At 36.0% G+C, this 13363-nt stretch overlaps 1 protein-coding gene and 1 long non-coding RNA gene across 2 annotated transcripts in view; both read right to left on the bottom strand.

The window, feature by feature from the left end:
• LOC107671589 (ephrin type-B receptor 1) overlaps positions 1-13363 on the bottom strand; it is a 248840-nt gene that overhangs the window by 83680 nt on the left and 151797 nt on the right. The window lies entirely within an intron of this gene.
• The window catches only part of LOC107671590 (uncharacterized), a 20663-nt gene continuing 19109 nt past the window's right edge, over positions 11810-13363 (bottom strand). The window contains exon 3 of the long non-coding RNA XR_001632221.1: positions 11810-11820. This is a non-coding gene — a long non-coding RNA (uncharacterized LOC107671590). The remainder of the gene's footprint in view (positions 11821-13363) is intronic.

The raw sequence follows: 13363 nt of genomic DNA, 5'->3' as shown, positions 1-13363 counted from the left end.
TGAGTTGAATTACTGAAATAAATGAACTTTTCCACGACATTCTAATTTATTGAGATGCACCTGTATATATATATATTAGGGATGTTAATTTAATTTTCCCGACCGACAACAGTTACTTGTTATCCGTTAACTGATAAGATTAGAATAATAAAATAGTATTAAATAAAAATAGAATGGATGAGTGTCTGTGATCCATTAAAAATGCAAAAAAATGTTTCACAGGTTTTTTTTAAAGTGCAAACAGCAGCATACAGAACAACGGAGCAACAACTCAACCTGTCAAATTATCACGCACCTGCAGCCTTCTGAGAACAGAGAAAAACAAAATAAAAGAAATAAAAAGAATAAAATAAATAGGCCTACACTAAATATTTTTCAATTAAATAATTAACATTAAGATGACAAAACGAAAACACAATGAATCCTATGCACCTTAAAGAACCAGCAGAGTCTTTTTTTCGTCAGACATAAAAATAAATAGCAGGCCTACCTCAGTGCACAATGTGTCTAGTTTTTATTTAACTGTTTCGTAATGCCGCTCCCGCTGAATTTCTGACCATTACCGTCCGCTCCCACAATGTGTGTGTTTCGCTCCCGTGATTTTTGTGGCCGCTCTCGCAAACATTCTTATATTGTTTATAATTTTCGCGCTATCAATAGGCGAGTATTGAAATCGCTTTTGAATTCTTGCTCGCTGTTCACTTTCACTTTCGATTTCGTGTTCACGTGCACACTAATGTGTTAAGGAGCACATCTAATCTTACAAGATCAGATATTTGTCAGTGAGTTTTTTAGTATTTTGTCATTTATATTTTGCTGGACAAAAAAATCAAATGTAATTTGTAATTAAATACTTTGAGAGACAGTATTTTGTATTTGAAATACTTAAAATAGCCTACTTAATCAGGTCATTTTATTCTCAGATTCTTCACCTGTGTTATTAGTAGCTTACTGCCAACTATAGCCTATAATCAGTTAACCACAGTTTTTAGCTAGATGCAAGTGAATCACGCGACATCCTGTTGGATCCATAGGCAGAGACTTAAAGGGTTAGTTCGCCTAAAAATGAAAATTCTGTTGTTACAGCATACAGAACAACAGAGTAACAACAGAACCTGGATTCACACATCGTCATTATCAAGCACCTGCAGCGCTTCCGAGAACAGAGAAAAACAGAATAAAATAACACAGGCTAAATAAAAAGAATAAAATAAATAGGCATACACTAAATATTTTTCACTTAAATAATTAACAAATTAAGATTACAAAACGAAAAAAAAAACACACTGAATCCTTCCATGCACCTTAAAGAACCGACAGTCTTTTTTTTTTTTTTGTCAACATAGCTATCAGCTATAGCTCAGTGCAATTGCCTACCTCAGTGCACAATGTGTCTAGTTTTTATTTAACTGTTTCGTAATGCCGCTCCCGCTGAATTTCTGACCATTACCGTCCGCTCCCACAATGTGTGTGTTTCGCTCCCGCGATTTTTGTGGCCGCTCTCGCAAACATTCTTATATTGTTTATAATTTTCGCGCTATCAATAGGCGAGTATTGAAATCGCTTTTGAATTCTTGCTCGCTGTTCACTTTCACTTTCGATTTCGTGTTCACGTGCACACTAATGTGTTAAGGAGCACATCTAATCTTACAAGATCAGATATTTGTCAGTGAGTTCAGGATCTGCTGAGCAGCAAGCATACTCCAGCATGGTCTGTCAGTCATCTATCCTACTCTCGACCCGTGATCAGTCAAGCTCGTGTTGGATGCAGGGTTGCAAAGTCCGCGCTTTTTTCCACGAAATCGGGCTACTTTTAAACTGATGCCCTGGGTTGATTTTTCCCCGTGGGTAAACAAATATGTATAGCATAATTTTCTTTCACCATGCAGCAAACTTACTTTAAATACCTGGGGGGGAAATACCTTTTAAACCGTTTAAACTGATAGTATTAATCTGTCAATTTTTTTTACGTTTGGTTAACAGTTAAACGGTTAATATGAACATCCGTAATATATATATATATTCTTATATTTACATAAATTATACTTGTATTATTTGGGGTTGGTAAGATTTTATTTTCCACAAAAGTAGTCACTAATGCTCACCAAGGCTGCATTTATTTTATAAAAAAAGACAGTAAAAACAGTAACATTGTAAAATACAATTACAATTTAAAATAACTGTTCTATTTTAATATATTTTAAAATGTAATTTATTCGTATGATGCATAGCTGAATTTTCAGGATCATTACTCCAGTCTTCAGTGTCACATGATCCTTCAGAAATCATTCTAATATGTTGATTAGGTGCACAAAAATATTTCATATTATTATCAATGTTGAAAAGATTTGTGTTACCAAATATTTTTGTGGAAACTGTGATTCTTTTTTTTTTTTCTCTCAGGATTGTCTGATGAATACAATGTTCAAAAGAAGAGCATTTCCTGTATTTAAAATGGAAATATTTTGTATCATCACAAATGACTTTACTGTCACTTGTAATCCCTTTATTGCATCTTTACTGGATAAAAGTAATAATTTCTTACACAAATCTTAAAGGTAGTGTATATACAATCTGTAAAGTTTTTTAAATCACCCTTCTGATGTGGACAATTTTTGTTCTTTTAATATACTATATACCAGGAAGGTAAAAATATCAAAATATTGGTGCAATCTGACTGTATCTATCACAACTTACAATATGATTGTTATATACTTCAACTCTAGCAAGTCAAAACTATTACTACTAATTTGCTGTATAATATGCTTTTTGAATACTACAAAGTTGGGATTAAGGATACTGTATACTATATTTGGTCGTGATTCCACTGGACTTCCATTGTAAGTGCATGACAGTAAAAGCGTGACGTGTGTTTGAAATTATTTTTTGTAGTAATCTTTTACCAGAATATGAGACAGATTTTAAATTTAGACGAACGAGGCATCATTTTACAAGAGCATTAATTTTGTGCTAAATAGTAGATTATTGTGTTTGCTGAACTGTCAACTAAATATAGTTTATACTGTATAATTAGTATTAGTAGTAGTAGCAGAAGTAGTATCATCCTTATTATTATTAATAATAAAAATAAATTCATAAAATGGACACTAACTACACTGAAAATATGAAAGTGAAATGCTTAAAAAGAAAAAGCTTAAGAAAAACTATTTGCTAGAGTTACCTGTTTTGTAGCATGCATGCACAATATTAAAATTGATTGATTATTTTCAGGTTATGTACTATTTTGTAATATTACAAACCTATACTATTTTGTCTAAATTATTATTAAAACTTTAGACAAATTATAATTTATATTAGATAGATAGATAGATAGATAGAATATATATTAGTGCTGTCAATCGATTAAAAAAAAAACTAATTAATCACACAATTTTTCTGAAATTAATCGCGATTAATCACACTTAATCCCCCCTAACATTCACCCCACTCGTTTGACTTGCGCCTGACGCTGAATTTAAGATGCGCGTGCATCTGAAACGTCTCCGGTTTGATGTGGCCGTAAAGACGTTCTGTGACTGAATAAATGCACTTCTTGTCAAGAGAAAAAGTGACAGAAACAGCAGTTTTGAGTGGGGTCCGCCCCTGTGTTAATTGCGTTAAATATTTTTAACGCGTTAAACTGGAAAAATTAATTGCCTGCGTTAACACGTTAATTTAATTATATATTTATATAATTATAGGTCTTTCAATCAGGGTTTAAGTCTTATCATAGCACTGAGACAGTGTTGGTGAAAGTATTGAACAACATCTTTTTGGCACAGGACAATGGTGAAAATACCATTCTGATTCTACTCGACCTCAGAGTGGCGTTCGATATGGTGGATCATGATATACTGATTGACCGCCTGGAACACTGGGCTGTTCTTAAGGGAAATAAAGTGGTTTAAATCATATCTCACTCGTAGATCCTTCTCTGTCTGCACTGGGAAAGAAAATTCATCCAGTTTGTCTCTTCCTTGGGGGGTACCTCAGGGTTCGATTCTTGCACCAATATTATTTCCCTTTATATGTTACCTTTAGGATCCTATGGCATTATTTTACTGTCAAATGTCGAGAGAGCACTGTTGTAGTGCGAAAGTACATTGCTATGATGCGCGAGCACGAATCTCTCCGCTCGCACGTGGATTTCCTTTGCTCTCGCACTAAACCGGATGCGCGCTCTCAGATATGCGCTGCTCTCTCCCAGAGAGTGTGCGCACACTTAAAACGTGTCTTTATTATAAATGTATTATAACTATATAAACGTATATATAAACATATTAGGGATGCACCGATACCACTTTTTCCAGTACTCGCCCGATACCGATACTTTTATTTTTGGTACTTGCCGATACCGAGTACCGATACCAATATTTTAATTTCATTTGTAAATTTTTTAAATATTGGGTACAGAAACCAAAAGTGTGCTAAGTGAGTGAACATCAAAGATCACACAACAGAAGTGCGCACGCTCTTTCTCTCTCTCTCTCTCCCTACCGTTAAGTAACTTGTGCATTGTTTTCCTTACTTGTTTTTGACATATCCGACCGAACTACAAACATTCCAGTGATGTCTGTGAGAAAGGTATATTCACTCGACAAGCTCGCGCATCTGCGCCGCCGCGCGCTCAATCCACTCAGCGTGCTTTGTTTATCAGCTCGCGCACACCAGCTATACAGGCGTTAATACTGAATGTTTAACGTTATATTCATTGCATACATATACTTCGTAGTAGACATCCTTAACTCCATTCTGCTGTCTGTTGTTCTGTTGTCGGTGTTTCTTTGTTTGAATATGGCGCTTAACACATGCTGTGTGGTATCGGCGTTTGGTATCGGGGCATTTTAACGAGTACGAGTACAGGAGACCAGTATCGGGCCCTAATTATAACTATATATATTATAGTTAATTTTTCATGTTAACGCATTAATATATATATGTGTGTGTGTGTGTGTGTGTGTGTGTGTGATAAATCATAAAAGTATAACAACTATATTAGTACTACTGTGAGTATGGCACAGTTTGTAGTATATCATCATAGGTAGAAGGCATAACTTGTCTTCACAGTACGTAGTGGAAAAAAAAAAAAAAACAATCTACAAAAATAAATGTACAGAAGTGCTGAAATTATTTTTGTATGACTAAAACTAAAAACTAAAGGGATAGTAAAAAGTAAATAAATAAATACCATTTTCAAACCACAATAAATGTGTTGCGTGAACGTAATGATGTGAGACTGTGTATCGTCCCTCAGGCTGCTGTTTACAGTTTAAGCTACTGCTTAATATGGAGCGTCTGGAGCTGAATCAGCTATTGTGAATGGCTCACAGTCAACGTGAGAAAGTGTGTGTGTGCAAATGCCTGTTCAGCATGACATGAATTAATTCAGGGCCTTTTCTCTCGGTCCCAGGCGCTACAAGGGTCAACTCGGCAAAGAAACGATGATGGAGAGGAACTGAGGACAAGAAACGAGGGAACAAGGCATGAAAAAAAAAGGAACGAACGACAAAGGTAGCAAAAAAGCACCCGGAACCTGCCGTGGGACTGGGTTTTAATTTGGCATTAACGCTACAAACTTTTTCTAATTGACCTTGTGCATTAGGAGCACGTGGCTCCGGCATTAATCGCATTAATTAGCATGGGGACGTCTCTCTGCAGCGTTCTGTCAAAGCAGAAACGGAAAGAAAAAAAATCCAGCCAGCTTTTCTGTTCAATCTCAGCCATGGCAAGAGAAGCCATGTTGCTGAAAGCTGAGATCAGCTGGCACAAAGCCCAGCTCGCAAGCGGACTCATTCAGGCCGGGCTGGGAGGAACGGCCGTTTATTCCTCAAAAGAGCAATAAAGCCATTACAGCGAGCAGGGAAAAGAAACATCGCTCATGCATGGCTGCTGAAACATCAGTCAATAGAGCAGGTTTTCGATTGAGCATGTTTATATGTACACTCATGCAGCCAGGCTTTGGACTAGCAGTATGAAGCTGGTTTACACAGCAGTTTAGAATCGTCACCTTTGACAGAAAGAATGATATGTAAAACAATCAAGCACAATTTGATTCCTTACAAAAGCAAAGTGGACAGCAAAGGATATCTTCTTGATTTGAGTGTAAATGTCAAAAAATAAAAAATAAACTCTTTTTAATGGGATAGTTTACACAAAATATACAATTTACTCAGCCTCATGTTGTTCCAAACCTGTATGAGTTTCTTTGCTCTGTGGAACACAAAAGAAGATATTTTGAAGAATGTTGGTAGCCAAACAGTTTTGGTGACCACTGAAAAAAAAAAACAATCTCCAAATATCTTCTTTTGTGTTCCACAGAAGAAATACAGTCAAACTAAATAAAGTCAAACAGGTTTGGAACAACATTAAATGATGGTAAATGATGACATAATTTTCATTTTTGTGTGAAGTATCCCTTTAAATATTTCAAGACTTTCAAGTAGCCACACATGATTTATCAGTACATATTAGATATTTTATTATTATTATTATTATTTGGGTATCAGTAAATATTACATATTAAATTGTGCATGCTCATTTTCCCAATTGTTTCATATATTTAATTATTTATATTTGAAAATTTATTTTATATTTTAATTTGGTATTTTTATTATTTTATTTTAATTATTAAATTTTTTTATTGATTTTTTTGTGTTTTAGTGCTTTCTTACGTTTATTTAGACAAAACAGTACAGAATTTTAATATTAGCCATAACCTGAAAATAACTATTGACTGATCGCTCAAAATTGTAATATGGTGCACACCTACTTTTGAAGATTTGTACATATACATTGTCAGACACCAAATTGAAATGTTAGAACTTTTTAATTTGAGAAAAAATCCAAGCTGATTTTCTAGGTCAAGTTTTAATACTGCCAGAAAAGTTCTGTATTTTTGCTTTTCTAAGAGAGAAGGAGAGGAAAAAAAAAATCTACATGTAAATAACAAAAGGAATGAGAAATGTTTAATTTTACTATCTATACCTTCTGTCATATACTATTATATAAGGCATATGACCTTTAATGTCTTTTAAACTATAATTACATTTAGAAAACATACATCAAAAGGCGATTATGCAAGATTTCTAATCAGGCACTGAATAGATTACCTGCACCCTAACTGCCAAAAATTGCATCAAACCAGCATATTAGACCGTTCCCTGATGCTTTGCGAAGGCTCTTACCATTTTTGTGTGAAATATGCATCAGACGATCTGCGAACAGTCCGTAGGCGAGTCGTCTGAAGCTGAGACAGCCGCTTAGTCAGAGTCCATCGGTGTTAGCTTCATCACCCAGTAATTCCCACACAAATTTCGCTAGCCTCTCACAAACAACAAACAAACAAACCAAAGCACAAGACTTAACCAAAACTCTCTGATCTCAGCCTCATAGAAAACAACCCTCTTCTTTCCTTGAAGTGACGTTTTAATGAGTCCAATTTAAAGTTCAAGGAACCTGTTTGCGTTTTATCATTCTTTACAGCATGTGTAAGTAAAAGGCAATACAACTGTGTTATGTCTATATTATAGCTCCGCCATTGTGCTCTCGCTCATGTACATTATTAAAAGCGTGAGACTGCACTTCATACGCCGTAATTGAAAATGGAAATGAATTCTAAAGGAAATAAGCTACATGAGTTTGCATATTCATGTAATGGTGGGTGTGAGGTCGGGGAGGGCAAAGAACATCATGGCCTTTTTTGATTAACTTTGGTTCAAGGAATATCAAATATCTCACAACAACACAAGCACTTTACAAAGTGAGTCACATCCACAGGCAAAACGTTTAGCCTTGCGGGAAATTCTTCAACTGTAATGTTAATTAAAATCCTGATCTGCATTCATTCGGCCATAAAGAGGGATGGAAGATAAGCTAAATTAAATCTGCAGCTATCAGATGAAGCAGACAGAGAGAGATAGAGAAAGACTGCTGTTGAAGTCAAAAAGGCCATTCACACCAACAGCGATTACATCGTTCGAGGTCACTGTACTGTATCGCAATGTGAACTACATTGTCTGCACTCCCATTGGTAGGCGCTGCATTATGTCACTGCATGTTGGCATAAAGCTGAACTCCGCTCAACGTGTCGCATCGCTAACAGTCTCATTTCGACTCAAATCTCGGAATGAAAGGCTTCTGGTTGCTTCATCAATGTGAACGCCTGTGGGCCTGTCAAAACTGCCTCTAGCATAACACTGCATTAGAACAAAATGGGCTTCAAAGAGCCTTGACCTGACAATAGACATGCTGTTTGACTCTATGCATGCAAAATGTTGCCGCTGCCATTTTGGTGAAGTTCTGAACTAAAACAAAGTCAAATGCGACTCAAATCAAAAAGCATTTTGTAATTTACAGCACTCACCAGCAGAGCAAGAAACCAAGTTCATGAACAAAAAGCACTTTAATTACTGCAAAATGAATGAAATGGCACAAACAGTTTAGCAGCCAACTGCTTGTTATTTATGATGGTTGGCTGCATGGTGAGAACGCTTGCAGCAACATGCGATGCGATTTAAACTGTAGCCTGTCTACAATCTTGTATTCATCTCTCATGTGACAATGGGTGGATACTGAAATCCTGCTTTCTTACTGTTATCAAAGATATATGACAACCAATAGAAAAACCCATTAACTTGGTGAAAGCTTAATGTTTGTTAGTTTTTATAGCACCATTAATGCAACCACTGTTGCCCAAAGTGCTTCACAATCACTAATACAAACGCATAAAAAAACATAAAACCACAAAATATAAAAGACATGCAGAGAGCGACACACAAAGTCATAGCCAAAGTAACCAATCAAAACACCTCATCATGTAGATGCCCAAAAAGTCTCTAAAGGATGTGCTTTTAACAAAGCCTTACATTTAGTGACTTACTGACCTTACAGAAAGAGAGAGATTATTCCAATGTTTGGGTCCAACACAAGAAAAAGCTCTGTCACCCTTTTGTTTGTATTTAGTTCTTACAACACAAAGAAGATTTAGATTTTCCGATCTCAAAGATCTGGAAGGATTGTAAAATGCCAACAAACTCGAAAGATAAAAAGGGACAAAATCATGTAGCCCCTTAAAAACAAGTAATATGATCTTATAGCTAATTCTGTACAGAACCGGCAATCATTTCAGTGATTTTAAAAGCGGTGTAACTGACTCAAATTTCTTGGCTGACTTGAGCATTCTGGCAGCAGCATTCTGTACTTTTTGAAGATGTGCCTATGCTCTGTTATCAATTCCAAAATAAAGAGAGTTACAATAATCCATTTGTGAGAAAACAACCACCATGATCACTTTCTCAAAATTAGCAGTCGATAAAAAAAAAGTTTAGTTTTAGCTAAAAGACGAAGATAAAAAAACTTGACCTGATGACATTTATTTGTTTGTCCATTTTTAGGTCTGAATCCAGAACAAAACCCTACATTTTTTACACTAGTTGAGATTGAACCAGACAGAGGGGTAGATTTTAAGCATTGGGCCACTTCCTGATTTCTAGGGCCAAGCACAATCTCCTCTTTTTTTTTGATCATTTAGTTTAAAAAAAAAATTGCTGCCATCCAGGCTTTGATGTCCTATAAACAGGCCAATAAATGATCAATAATAAGATAGATCTGAGTGTCGTCCGCATAACTGTGGAAGGATACATTATATTTACCTTTAGGATGTTACCTTTAGGATCCATATGAAAACATGGATCCTAAAGGTAACATATAAAGGGAAATAATATTGGTGCAAGAATCGAACCCTGAGGTACCTCCCAAGGAAGCAAACTGGATGCATTTTCTTTCCCAGTGCAAACAGAGAAGGATCTACCAGTGAGATATGATTTAAACCACTTAATTTCCCTTAAGAACAGCCCAGTGTTCCAGGCGGTCAATCAGTATATCATGATCCACCATATCGAACGCCACTCTGAGGTCGAGTAGAATCAGAATGGTATTTCCACCATTGTCCAGTGCCAAAAAGATGTCATTCAATACTTTCACCAACACTGTCTCAGTGCTATGATATATATATATATATATATATATATATATATACACAGACACATACATCAAACCATATTTTGTTAAATTTGTTGGTTAAAATGTTTATTTGCACTGTCTTGGATTGATTTTTTACAATATAATTCAATTAGATTAATATATTTTATGTGCGGCTTCAACATCCAAATTGTTTTGGGAGCCATTCTTTTCATACTGCTAACACTCCAGTGGAATAACACTGAAATCGTTTTTATTTATTTATTTATTTTCATCCTTGCAACTATACGGAAAGTTTATTGTGAACTGAATTGTGCCATTCTGTGTTCTTTTATTGAAAAATGCTTAAAAAACAGCAGAAAATGTGTTTTTGAGTGCCTCTTATGTAAGTTGATCCTTGAATACAATGTTTATTTTTTCCACTCTCTTCCATGGATCTTCCTTTTATCTATTCACAAGCCTTTCAGCAACATGGTTGTGTTTTATGAGATTTAACAGTAATCAAAAATGGAGAAGAGGTGTGGTATCTATCCAATATGAGAGCGGAAGAACACACCGCTGAACTGGTACAGGTGTATGTCCATCTGACAGGTTCAGACAGGTTAGCCTACATCGCAATAAACATCATTTAAAAATATCTTACCTGTATGTCTTTTTGCGCGGGGGTCTGTCTTGCCTTTAGAGAGAGAGAGAGAGATTGATTTGAGTGCACACTGATATACTTGTAGTGTTTCGCACACTAGAGGTAAGTGTACTCAGTGTCCCTCTACTTTGTGGAATCGTTAATGAAGGCGACTGAAGTCATACGGCAGCGAGTCTCCGCCTCCTCCTGCGCTTCAGAGAAATACCTTTCATTCCCATAATGTCAACGCGCTTTCTTTGATGCCACCTAGTGGTTTGAGGTGGTATCTATCTATCTATCTATCTATCTATCTATCTATCTATCTATCTATAAATCCATCCATCCATCATTCTATGGCTATCTGTCTATCCATCCATATATCCATGAAATGTGCGTGTGATTGTGTTTGTGTGTTTCTGACTCACTCTCATTACCTCAGTCTGTTGCTCATGAGAGACAGAGCCTGTCATCATACGCACACAGGTCAAAGGTCATGGTGGTGACAGTGCCCTTTAAGAGACCACTAATCTGTGTCAATTTTCCACACAACAGCGTCAATGTGTGTGTGTGTGTGTGTGTGTGAGAGAGAGAGATGCCTTAGAGTGCATTTTTGCTCATCTTTGTGAAAAAATGCAAGCTAGCATGTGTGTGTGTGTGTGTGTGTGTGTGTGTGACCACTCTTGTGTATTTTCCTCCTTATCACACTGTGACAGTGATATATGGAGCTGACCAGACCAAACTGAGTTTCATCATCACAGGCAGAGAGAATGGATTACTGCGAGTGTGCATGATCAGATGTGAGGAGCCGTCATTACCTCTGCCTGACTTAAAATCCTTTTTCTCAGAATCTCCACTCAGCCCAGAGCCGTCATCGCCGCGCAAATGCATGTAATTTAATGTACTTCATTTGTTTCCAAACATGCCCTGATGAAAACACGCAAACCACAATCTCAAAGTCTAACTCATCCATTTAATCTGTCAGAGAGTAAAAGCATTAGGTTGTAGCGTGCTTTATATGAATTGACAAGAGCAAACAAGTGGACATCCATTCCATAAAAACCACACACACTCAAGCAAATATCTTGTTTTGCTACAAACGACATGTACAATTATATCTGTAAAAGTAAGCAGTTTTTCTCTGAATTTCCATCTGGTTTTCCACTAAGATATTTGAGCATCCTTAAAAACAGTTTTCAGAGAAAATATCTAGAATTATGTTCCTGATGTAAACTAATATTATTTAGTTCTTAGTCTAAGCATAACTAGGAAAAAAGGCAATGGAGTAATAAAAATAAGTGCACCATCACTAGTGATAAAATTAATGTAACTTATTAAGTAAACATTTTTTTAATGACAAAAAAATGGTTTCACATATTTGGAAATTAATAAAAATAGAAAATAATAAAACAAAAATTAAAAACAAAAAAAAACATACACACACTTCTTCATACTATAAATTACTAAACAAACAACTTACTGTCACTATAGTAAAACCATGGTAAATTATCCATAAAGGAGGAAAGTAGAGCCTCACAAAAATAAATGGCAGGATACTGACATTTGTATCTCAGAGTGTGAAGTGTGTATCTGTGCACATTCATGTTTGTACCGTATGTGTTGTGACTCACAGGACCTGACAGAAACCTGACAGCCCTCAGCAGGCTGTTGCCACGACAACGCCACAGCTCTCACAACTCACTGGCCTCTCCCAGCATCTCCTAACTAACAGTAAGCACTAACAGCTTCACACTTGAAAAAGTCTTCTTGATGACTGAATCCTCGGACACGATCACCAAAATGCCTCTATTCTGTCATTTCCATTGCTTTTTGAGATTGTGATGGACAGAGAGAGAGAGATATTAGTATTCTAAAGGCCTCCACTGGCAGAGTTTAGAGTTGGTGCGACACAGTGCCTGGCAGCATGTCTCTTCATAGAGAGCTCTGACATGAACTCTCTCCCTCCAAATCACTCCTCCTCTTTCGGTTTCTCTCAGCTGATCTCAGTCGAAAGCTATACACATCTATCTATCTATCTGAGCTGTAATTTAGTTTATTATTATTATTAGGGCTGAAATGATTCCTCGAATACCTCGAGTAACTCGAATACAATCAATATGGTGGCTAGTTATAATGTCCCTACGTTAGCTATGTTTTGAGAAAGACTAAACGCCATTGTGCATAAAAATACCACAGAAAGAACGTTAGTCAATATCACATGAAGAGTGCCAGATTTCACCTCTAAAATCGGCATGATTACAAATGTGATTTTATTCAACAGTTCAATAAACAAGAAGGTAATATTATGAGACTTACGTTTTAGACACTATATTGCCTGTTTTTGCTTTATTTTGCCAACAAAAAATTCCAAACACAGCCACAGCGCTGTTTTGCGTCTGTGCAATATGACGGTGTTTCGTTCCTGAATGAATCAACTGTTTAAATGATTCGGTTCATTCGCAATGACTCACTTCTTAACAGTGACTTGCTGCCACCTGCTGGCAGTTTTAATCTCACATTTAAGTATATTTTCGTTTTTAAAATAATTTTAACTATCAGTATTCAATGTTTTATGTTTAAAATAACAAAATATTATTTATGAATTTGTAACTGCAGGTTAAATGCATTCATGTCCCTCTGTGTGGGAAATCCATCCCATGCAGCTTCTGTGTTTCCTCTGCATTGCACAGATGAATTTTGATACTGATATAATTTGTTTGGTAACAGCCCAAATGTCTTTTATTCTAATTGACTGATTAAATGTAA

Source organism: Sinocyclocheilus anshuiensis, unplaced genomic scaffold (genome assembly GCF_001515605.1).
Source record: "Sinocyclocheilus anshuiensis isolate Anshui unplaced genomic scaffold, SAMN03320099.WGS_v1.1 scaffold1149, whole genome shotgun sequence".
Lineage (NCBI taxonomy): Eukaryota > Metazoa > Chordata > Actinopteri > Cypriniformes > Cyprinidae > Sinocyclocheilus > Sinocyclocheilus anshuiensis.
The sequence above is the reverse complement of the archived record's forward strand: the minus strand, read 5'-3'. Positions and strand labels throughout refer to the sequence as shown.